Below are 11772 nucleotides of genomic sequence, written 5' to 3' on the forward strand. Positions count from 1 at the left end.
ATTGACAATAAGGGTTTTTTTTTTTTTTTACTATATTTTCTATCTGAATGTCTCCTTGTAACTAAACATTGGCCCTACACATAGCACATTGTCTGAGGCCATTATGATTTCTTTTTAAAAGTCACATTCTCATGAGGATTGTTTTTGAGACAATCACAGCCCTTATGCAAGTGAGCTGATTTTGAGAGCGTTAAAACTCTGCTGTAAATATTTGCTGCAGGCGGAAATCTAACATATGAAGCAGGAGAACAAATTGTGTTATCAGTTTCAAAAACAATCTGTTTTGCCATTCATTCATTTTTTCAACCAGTGTAAAATAGAACAATAGGAGTTGACTGGCTAAAGGGGCTTTGTCTCTGGGTTCCAACAGGTTTGATGTTAAAATGGAAATTTGGTTAGGGGGATGTTGGTAAGGTGCTCTAAATATTTTGGCATCTTGACAAAAGGAAATATCAAATGGTCATACTACCTATGATTAAAATTGGTAGGTGTATGTTAAGGAATTGCTTTCTAACGAGATTTCAAAAGGAAGCAAGATGAATGGTTTATTGTGTTGTCGGTCCCACTGCAAAGGGGTGGACTAAAGTAGCCACACACATCTTCAGCAATCCAAGGGTCTACATGCTCATTCTACATTTATGTGAATACACAACTGTTTCTTTAAAGTTTGGATAAGTGACATATGACCTCAGTGCCATCACAGGTGATGGAGATTAGGGTGCTCACTTTATTGCTAGAGTTAAAATGGCAGTTATCATTGTCTGATTGGGAAAGGTAGATCTGTCCGATGATCTGACTTACACATACTGTTCTCAGTGAGAAACTCACTTAGAGGCTTCTTTCCCTTAGCCAGAAAGCATGCTTTGTACATGAGCCACAGAAAGTGTCTCTCTGACTGTTGGGGAGAGTCTCTGAGCACATATTGGTTATATCCCAAGTTCTACTATTTATTGTGCCAGCACCTTGCATTCTAGTTAAAGTCAGGAAGCTACAAGCAGGAGGCAAAGCAGGCTGTACATTTGTAAAATTTTATTGATTTTTTTCAAGAATAATACATTCATTCATTCATTCATCCACTGTGCTGGTTGATGCTCTAAAGGCAGAATGGAGTAATTGCCAAAGAGATGTATGTCCTGTAAAGATGAACATACTTACCATGAACACTTTATAGAGATCGGTTTCCCACTTTTCAGCTTAGAGAATCTCACGCGAAGATTTAAAATTGAGTAGTCAATCCTATCACATCCTTTTGTTTTATCTCTACGGGCTCTACTTTCTGAGTCTGAGGACCACAGGAAAGGAGTGGGAGGCAGATTTGCTAAGTGATTCATTCCTTCTCTGATTGTGGGTATGGGTCAGTTGTGTCAGGATTTTCAGCCAGGTCAGCAGAGGAGGACCTTCCTTTCCATCAGTGGCTGGTCACAGTTTATCAGGACAGTAGGCGCCACACACCGTGGAGGAAAAATGGAACAAATTGAAAATGAGACAGCAGCTTTAGCCGTAGAATTCAGAAGGAGGGAGAAAGTATGTAGGAACCAAATGAGGGTTCTGGCAGCAGGTCCAGTCCACATTCCACCTTGTGTGCTCCAGGGTAGCTGTGTATGCGACCCAACTCTGTTAGCCTTTAACTCATCGCACTATGATGATTTTCTGCCATCACTTTTGTGACTTGGTTGTGTGCTTTCCTTTTTGAGTATAAACTTTGTAGGTGACAATGTGTGTCACAATGTCAAAAGTCTGAATACCCTTCGAGGAGTTGATTAAATGCAAGAGGGCTAGCTGGGATCTCTTCTCATTGAATAATGTCTCCGTAGTGGTCATCTAGCTGAGGGGTTAACAGTATTGCAATTCCCCAGCAGTTCATGTCTGTCTGAAAATGTGGGCCACTTTTTGTCACATCTGCCGCATAAAGAGGAGCTATGGACAGCTAGGGAAAAAGTGTGATTAGAGGAAGATCTTTGCTCTGAGCCAGGGACGCCTCTAACTACCATTTGTGAACATTACTAGTGTTTCCCCTGAATGTCTGGACCTGGAGTCTAGAATGGTGGGCATTCCAAAGATGTCTTACTTGGCAATTTTTCTATCTCTCCAAAGCAGGTAAGAATTGACATGTGAGCTGGGGTTAGGATCCCTCCAGGACAAAAGGCAAAAATATTATTTTGGTGCTGCTTCTAGTTCTCAAAGTTACCTGGTAAGGAGAGAAGCAGCCAAGCAGAGAGAAAGAACTTAGTGACCCTATCCTTCCCTTCTCTAGGTTTGAGGAACAGAGGGCACCCAGGGACTCCAGCCTCTTTGCCCTCCTTTTGCTCACCCAAGCTCATGCCTCTCCAGGATTGCCCCCAGGCTCTGCCCAAAGAACCCTTTTGTTAACTGTTGTTCTCTTTTCTTTACACTCCATGTCTCTCTTTTTTTCTATCTGCAAAACCCAACACTGTTGGAAGTGCCATATGCATCTTTTCTCCTGAGTTTGGCCCCAGAAGTTGTCCTTGCTCTACTTCCTGGAAATAATGTGCCTCTTCTCATTCTGATTCTTCCCTGTCAAGGCTGTGCATCTTCAGCCGCTTGAAATACGTGCAAACTCATAATTAGGTTTTGTGCAAACATTTAGGGCTTTTATTTTCCCTTTTGAAAGTATTGTAAATGAGATTTGGGTGGGGATTTTTGGCAGATCCAGTCTTCATTTTTTTGCAAATCACTTATTAAAAAGCAACAGCCTACATTCATTTTATATAACAGTACTAGAAATTTAGTTCTCCAAAAGTGTCATCTCTACCCAATGTTTTATAAAATTAAAAGATTAAATAATTGAAAACAGCATACATATTGGTCACAGGGAATGGATAAATCACGTGAGTACTGACTGGCAAGGTCCTCCCTCTCTGCTGGTTTTCATACTGGAAGGTATTTGGAAGGCTACTAGGGAGAAAAAGAAATCTATCAATAGTCTCCTCCAGCTGTGAACACTGTGAACTTTAATAATCACCAGTGTGGTAAGATGTGCCCATGAGTGCAATAACGGTGGGAATGTTCTGGTCTGTGGGAGGAAACACCTTGATACGATAAAACAAGAACCCGTGGTCAAGAAACTCACAGGCTTCAGGGAAGAGCTGCTACTGTTCTGTGGAGTGAAACAGCATCAGATTGCCTTCTGAGTTCATCTCTCTCTACTCTTGGACTATGTGAGACCTCATCAGAGATGTCTCTGTGGACTGTGGTTAATGCAGAAACTCACAACTAGTCAAAGGGCAGAAAAAATGTCAGTAGGTGCTCAGTCAGAAATGGGACATCTAGATCATATCCCTTCCAACAAGGCTTAAGAATCTTTCTCACCCTTTCTATCCTAGAAGAAGAGAAGAAAGGATTGCAGGAGTCAGAGATCAGAGACTACCAAAGCAAAATGGCTTGTTTGTGATAGGAAGAGACCACTGCAGTCATAAAGTCACAGCAACTGTAGCTGCCTGCATAAGACCTGTATAAGATCAAGGCCATCAGCGGTGAGGAAGTGGCTCAGGAGTCCTTAGCTATACATAGTCCTATAGCTGAGGAGCTATGGACAGTTGATGGTGTCTGAAGGTGGGAGAGCCAGTTTTCTTTAACAACGTATCTCTTAGCAGGTCGATCAATCCAGAAGTATATGAGTGCTACAAAGTGGACTTGATGAGTTATTGAAAAAAAATATACAAATGGGGATAGTGAGGTAGGGTAGAATCCAGAAGGAGTCATGGGTAAGAGTAAGAAATGAATATGATTAAAATGTATGAAATTCTCAAAGAAATAATTAAATGTTTGTAATATTAAATAAAACTATTAATTGAGGAAATCAAATGAGGAAAGGAAAATGGAGATTTGTTTGGAGTTATTTTGCCTTTGTAACTATGTGAAGGTCTCCGAGATTGCTTGTCAAGAAACTCCTTTGGAGGTTTCTCCATGATGTGTAATATTAAATATTTAAAATTAAAGCCTGCAGATAGAAATATTATTGTTGAGTAGGAAAATTCATTTGAAGCTGTGATTGTCCTTAAGTATAGGACTTACCTTTTGAGAACCTGTGCTACCTAGTCATTCACAGCTCATTTTCTTGTGAGTATATTGGAGGGAACCTTCCTAGGAGGAGGCCATATGTCATGCCCATGTGCTAAGGTTTCAGATTTGTTCCCACAGTCCTTGAGTTTTCTCTGTGATGTGCCTCTCAGCAGGTGTGTCTAGTGAGGAGCCTGAAAACCACCTGATTTTGAACAGTCATATGCTTGACTACAGTGAGTTCTCTTGATTTACTCTGGAGTCTGCTCCATTCCTGGCCTGCTAGACTTGCCCAATTCTTTTATCTTTCCCACCAGATTCCCCCTTTGAATTCAAATGAAGGAGAATTACTCAGATTTCTTGTTCCTATATGCCTTCTCACAGTCTTTGAGCCTACTTCTGATAACATTAGTTATTCCTTGTCTGAGGGACCTCAACACCTCTTTCATACTTTCTGTGCTTTGTAGATTAGATTGTCCAATGACTATTTACTAACTATGTATTTGCCAGAATACAAGATGCCATCATGCTCGCTTGTCTCCGTAGCTCAACTAAGGTGTGCAGTAGAGGTCTTGGGCAAGTGTGAAACTGAATTGCTAAGGAGATGAAAACAAAATTATGTTGTTCTTAAGGGATCAAACATAAAGCCTAGAACTTCTAGCCCCTGTGGGTACCACCAGAGACATTTTAAAACCTCAGCACACATTGTCTCCAGGTCTATAAAAAAACTCTGTTCTTGTCTCCATACACTTTTGGGCTACAATTAATTACAAGTGAAAATTAGTTGATAGAGGAAAGTTCAATTTTTTTAATTAGCTGAGCGCCAATCACGTCCACAAACGTTTTCGAACCTTGTGGTCAAACCATCATCCACACCCAAGCTCCTCCTTAGAAGGAGCCGCGTGAAAACTCAACTCGAACCAGGAAACCGAAAGCACTTACAAGGCAGTGCTTGAGTCTGGGCCAACTAGTACTTGTTAGGGACAGAGAAAGGTCTGATGAAGTCCCCATGTTCAGGGAGTTGTTTCTGGCGTAGCAAGAAGCATTCTGTGTCTCCCCCTGCTGGTTGATGGAATGACTAAAGGCACAGCCCCAGAGGAGTCCTCATGGCCATGACCTTACAGCCTGTGCCATCTGGTCACTGACTTCTGTGAACTTTTAATGAGGAAAGTTGATGTCGAGTTCACGTCAGGTTATTTTCCCTCGCTCCTCGCTTTCTAACTGCTTAATTAGCATTCTGAACTTCTTAACAATTCTAACTTCACATCCCATTGAAGTAAACCATTAGGAAATCCTCTCCTAGCATATTTTAATTCCAGGCTATCACTACATTTTGATTAGATTAAAATTGTTTGTAAAAGCCTGTGTTTGAAAATAAGCTGCAGGGTTACCGCAAAGAGCATTGCTTCTGCTAGTCTACCAGTCACCAGGAGACATGAAGATAAAAAGCACAGTGCCAAGCAAAGTGAGTCCACAGGACACTTGGAAGAAGAAAGAATCATCTCCAACTTATTTACGTTATCTCATTACCTACTCTTAGTAATTATATATCAAGAGATTGAAAACACTTTTTGTTGTGAGTATTCGAGTTTACAAAGAAGACATTGTATAATAAATGGCTTTCAAATCAGAAAATGTTCTCACCAAATGGTGACAGTTAAAATAAGAAACCAAATTCTCACCATTGTTAGCTTTGAAGCGGGGACCATAGAGAGGACAGTAGGAAAAATAAGAAAGAAAGAAAGAAAGAAAGAAAGAAAGAAAGAAAGGAGAAGGGAAGGGAAGGGAAGGGAAGGAAAAAGAGCCAGAAGTAAAGATTGTCCTATCTAAGATCAGATATATAGTGGGAACAATAGCTGCATGAAGTCAGTGTAGAGTGAGCAGAGAAGAGGGGACACCAGGGAAGCACTTTAGGAGACTGGCTTTGCAAAGGGAAGCTTCTGGGGAATGTGCAATGCCAGGAACTTTGCTGGTCTCACCCTGTTAATACCAATAGTTAAACTGTGTTCTTTGTATTTTGGTTACTATGTTGCAGAATGGTGTTAAACATTTTAAGGAGAGTTCAATTTAACATCATACTATTTATTTATTTGTCTTCAATGCTTATTGAGTGTTGTTTTGTTTAGGGTATAACAATTCCCTAAACAAGTCAGCTTTGGTGGTCATTTGGGTACAATGTTCCTTTTACCCCAAAGTTGCATCTTTAAAGGCTATAGGTTTATTGAGCCATAAGTAAGAAAGGGACAACCCATGGAAAAAAAATTATTAACTAGCCTGGAGGTAGTTTACAGCTGTTCTGCCCACATTTCTCTGATCAGAAAATGCCTCCACCTCCACATTTGACCAAGAAACAATCATGGATACCTGTTTGGAGATTAACGATAACATTCTTTAGTGTATGGAGATTCTGAAATGGCTATCTAGTCCATACAAAATTTCTTCCTTTGAGGGCAAGAAATAGACAGTTTGTGAAATGGACATGTTAAAAAGCATATTGCAAATACTGTCATTGTCCTGAGGAGAACAAGTCACCTGATGAGACAGCATTATTCAAGTCAGTTTTGTTTATATAAAGCAACTGCATCATTTAGAAAATGATCTGAAGGGGGAGAGGGAGTTAATGAATTTCAGGTAGCAGACATGCTAAGTCTAAGAGTCTGGAACAGAACCAAGTTGGTGTGTTAGAGGAACAGCATGGAGCCCAATGTGCCTGAATGGAGAGAGCTGCTGCATGATATGTCATTGTTACTTGAGGGATAGATCTGTGATGTATTGGGGGAAGATTGGCTTTCCACTGTGTGCAGATGAGGAAGGGATGGATGGAAGAAGGGAGGGAGAGAAAGAGAGATAGGAGATGAACAGAGACAGAAGCAGAGAGACAGAGAGAATCTTTATGAGCTAAATATGCTGTTTATTAAATGGTGCTCAGTCCTGAGGAGAGAACTTTCATCAGAGGCTTTGGAGAAGAAAGTTGACAGCATAGATACACTCTGTTCCATTCTAGTTGCTGGCCTGGGAGATAACACAGGAGGGAAATACATATGAGAGTAGGTGAGGTGGGAGATGATCAAGGTGAGAGATAACTGGACTAAATTAGAACCAGTGAAACTGGTAAAATGTAATTGCAGATATTTGAAAAAAGGTGTAGGTTTGCTCATTGGTCACATGTGGGGTTGAAAGTAGGAGAAGAACCAAGTTCATCTGCAGATGGGTGCAAACGGATGGAGACAAATGGGAGGTTAAGTCCTTTTAATTTAAATATAGTATTTTGATTAATTCTTTGAAAGTTTTATACATGCACACAATGTGTTTGTTTGGGCCCACCCTGACCACTCCCTCCCTAACTTCATGTCCTCTGATTGTTGTTTGTTATAAGCCTCTGAATCCAGTTGATGCTGCCCAATATTCTCATAGGTATGGGGACAGCCACTGGATTGTGATTGACCTACCAGTGGCCACATCCTTAAGAAAAACTGACTACTCTCAGCATCCATCAGCTGTCTATAGCTCTGCAGCTGTGGCTAGGGACTCAGAATCCCCTTCCACACTGAAGTGTCGCCTGGCTTGGTTTTGAGCAGGTTTTGTTCTGTGAGCTTCTGAGGGCAGTGGTCCTGTCATGTCCAGAACACACTGTTTTGGTCTAGTGCCCCACCTATCCACCCAAACCTCCGGTGCATCCTCTTTCTCCCCTCTCTTTGAGAATGGTCCCTGAACTGTAGGGGATGTGTGTGATATAGATATCCAGTTTGTGGATGAGCACTGTACACACACTTACTCTCTGCACTGGGCAGTGGTGAGCTTGGGCTGACAGTGCTGTCCACTGAGGAAGAGTAGGAAATTATCTGATCAAGAGCTCTATTTTCCACCTGGAATGGAAATGACTGTCTGCCAGCCATGTGAAGTGCTGCCAAGTTTTGTGGGTGTCATGCATCTGGTTATAGGTGACATGGTCTGAATGGCTTAGACATTGTTGTCAAACTCACCAGAGGAAACCTTAAGGAAACAAGAGAAGTTGGTCAGGACTGCAATTTGAGGCACTATAGCCTTCCAAGTTTGGAGACAGGAAGTTGAAGCATAAGGAGAATTCACCAGAGAAGATGTAAGCTTGTGGTCAGTGACACAGGGACACACGGGGGGAAGCTAAAGAAACAGATGTGTGGAGAAGGGAAAGGTAGGCAGGGCTGCGAGCATCTACACCCCAGCACTGGGAAGTGCAGCAGGAAGTTCCCAAGTTTAAGTTTAGGCAACATTGACTGCATAGCAAGGTCTAATTTCCAAAGACTGCTGCCAGTTAATCAGGTACACAAGGGATGAGATGTAGGGATTGGGTGTGGGATGTGGATATCGTTTGTACCTCTAGCAAGGATTTGCATCAAGTACAAGGACAAACCCTGACTGGAGGAAGTTCAGAGACCACATAAGAAGTAGAGTTCAGGTTGGGGAACAGTGTATATGGTTAGGCTGGGAAGCAAAAGGGGAGTCTGTGATGACCTGGCAAAGAGTGAGTGTTGGCTTAAAGTTCTATCTCTTTAGAAAGTAGTACACTCTTAAGGAAGATATGGTGGCAAGGGTTATGGTAGAAGGGAAAGAAGAAAATTCTAGAAAATTTAAAATAATTTTTAGGTGCAGTAAAGCAATGTCTTCCACTCAGTAAACAGGAAGACAGAGCCACGTGACCTGATGCAGTTGGAGGTGTAGTGGGGGCATTCCCACAGTCTCTCATCTGTTAGGCTCTATTTTTTTCAGCAAAATGTCTGAGACAAAGATGAAACTTAAATATTTCAGGAGAGAGGAAAAGTTCCAAAAAGTTACCTCAGAAAGCAGGGTAGTGAATGAACTGGGGAGCTACGGGGTGATTGTCTGGCCACATGAAGGGCTCTCTTGTGGAGACTGATATGGAATTTAAAGAGAGGGCAGTCAGCAGTCCTGTGTTTATTTCCAGCTTCATTTAGTCTCACTGGTGCAGGTGAGGAGAAGAGTTGATTGCAGCCAGAGTTGCATTTTAAGTGAGTGGGCCCAAGAGACAGAGGGGACGGGGCATGCGCAATGGGGCTGGCATGAGTGGTCACAGAACTTTGGTAAGACAGAGGCAGCATGAAGATGTGAAGAGCCAAAGGCATTTCCTAAGCTAGGATGCTGGAGTCCGGACACCAGTGTTGACTTTGGGTATGACAGTGTGTCAACCAGAAAGACTGAAGACGGTAAGTGGAGAGGGACATTTTAAGTGGAGATTTCAGCTGGGTGGAGCAAAACGTTTAAGGCAAAAATGGATGCCAGAAATAGTGAAGGGCTGGGAGAAATGAGAACACAGAATTTTGAAATTCTTATCTGCCTGGACATTGACGTTACTGTGAATTAGACAGAAATAGATTTGTAGAAAAAGACCATGTAGGGAAAAGAAAGTTTTAAAGAACTAGACAAAGGCGGCCATAGATACTTAGGAGAATGACTGGTATAATCCGATGGCTGGGGGAACAGAGGTGGGCAAGGTGACATGGTTGCAGAGATGTCTACTTGACCCTCAGCCTGGTGGTTTACAAAGGCTGGGTAGGTAACACACAGTGGGAAGGGTGACCCCTGGAGAAAGCTTGGTTTCAGTTTCCAATACGAAGTCTGAGTAAATGAGAACAGGTTGAATAGCACTGGAAATGTTACCATCCAAGAGAGAATGCCAAGGGCTGGAGCTGGAAACAGTCAAGCCATCTGAGGAAATCAGACCTATGTTCAGCGGGGTTCACACAGAGATATACACAGATTGGAGAGCGTTCAGCTCCATTTGAACTTCGACACATCTATTGAACTAGTACCCAGCCCAGCTTGTCACTCTCTGCCCCTCATCCACACCTGCCCCTCAACAGCCACTAATCTGTTCTTCATCTCTGTGTTGTGTGATGTTGAGAATGTTACAGGAAGGAAATCATACAATATGCAAGCTTTCATCACAATCTTCACTAAACAGAATGTCCTGAAGTGCATCCTGTCTGCCTGTGTCAATCACTCACACTCCTGACTCGCTGTTTACTCCACCACACACAAAGCTAGAGTTGGTCCAACTGTCTTGTTCATCTAACAGTTCTGAGTTGCTTTCCTTTTCCCCCATTAGCCCCACAATCTGTCATGAACATTTCACATACAAAACTGTGAGTCCTTTAAAACTAAGTGTTGTAATCAGATCTCTTTAAATCATAAATGTGGCATTCTACTGTGCTCTTCTGTATAAGTATAGTTAACTAAAGTTGTTTAAAATGGTCATCAGAAAAAACAACTTTGGGACCCTCCCAGTTTGACCTCTGTTGCTGTGATAAAACATTCTTACCAAAAGCTGTTTGGGAAGGGAAAGGTTTGTATGGATTATAAGTTAAAAGCCATCATCAAAGGAAGCCAAGTAGGAACTCACAGCAAGACCCCGGAAGCAGGAACTTTAGCAGAAATCACAGAGAAATGCTGCATACTGGTTTGTTGCACATGGTTTTCTCAGCCTGCTTTCTTTTACAATCCAGGCCCATCTGCCCAGGTGTGTAGTGTCCTGGACTCTCACACATCAGTCAGTAATCAAGGAAATGACCAGAGACTTGCCTGTAGACCAATCCAATGCAGACGTTTTCTCAATTGCCGTTGCCTCTTCCCATATGACTCTAGTTTATGCTAAGTTAACAAAAACTAACCATTACATTATTCCTAAAATTCCATTATTACTTTTATTTTTTTTTAGCAATTGCAGGCATGTAGATAATTTACATTGACCACAATCCCAGAATTATCCTCTCTTGCCCTCTTTCCCCTTCTACAAAACCCCTTTCTTTACAACAAATTTCCCCTCTACCCTCATGACTTTTATTTGTGGCCCACTGCATTTAATTACAATTGTTATCTGTATAAATTCTGATTAAGAAAAATTATTTACTTAAGCAAAGACAATTTACTAGTGGCTTTACCACTAAGGAATTTGACTCCCTCTCAGCAACTGTTAAGTGTCTGTAAGTCTTCTGAAGGAGGTGGGGGCTTGTGAGTCTCTCCACCATCGTGACAGAGAGTCTTGTACAAAACTTATGGAAATACCCCTTTCTTATCTGAGTTAATGGCTACAATCACTGAGACATGGCATGTAATATGGAACATACAGAGAGAGAAAGAGAGAGTGAGAGAGGAGAGAGAGAGAGAGAAAGAGAGAGAGAGAGAACGATATAGGCAGATCTAGAAATCATAATGCTGAGTGTATAAAGCTAGCCACAAAAGTGTTTGACTCTATTCATTTGAAGTGGAGGCAGCAATGTGAGTCTGTACTATCAGGAGTATAGCTATGAGCATCCTTCAGCAGAGGTGATGAAGTAGTCTTGGTGCAAGTGATGTTCAGTGACTTGATGGTCATTAAGCTGACAAAATGCAGAGAGCTGTACATGTATTACAGGTGTGTTTTAGTAGTGTATGTAACACTGAGGCATTTAAATACAAGTTTTCTCATGTCTTGGGGACTTCTCTCGTGTGTCCTCTCGTTCCATTGCTCATGGCAGGCTGAAACCCACAATTCCATTTATGTTTCAGTCATCAATAATGTTTTATTTGTAACGTGTTCAGAGAGCAGGAAAGAGGCTGAACTCAAGCTTGGTGGCTGAGCAAGTCTCACTAACTTACGAATAGTGATAGCATTGATTGCATCGGCAACCCTCTTCCTGCAATTCATCTCACTGTCAACACCTGACCTCAGGACAATGGAATGGATGAGGGGAATTTTTATTTATTAAAAGGGCAGCA

This window comes from Microtus oregoni, unplaced genomic scaffold (genome assembly GCF_018167655.1).
Source record: "Microtus oregoni isolate MIOR12 unplaced genomic scaffold, Mior012 000007F_ref0000211, whole genome shotgun sequence".
Classification (NCBI taxonomy): domain Eukaryota; kingdom Metazoa; phylum Chordata; class Mammalia; order Rodentia; family Cricetidae; genus Microtus; species Microtus oregoni.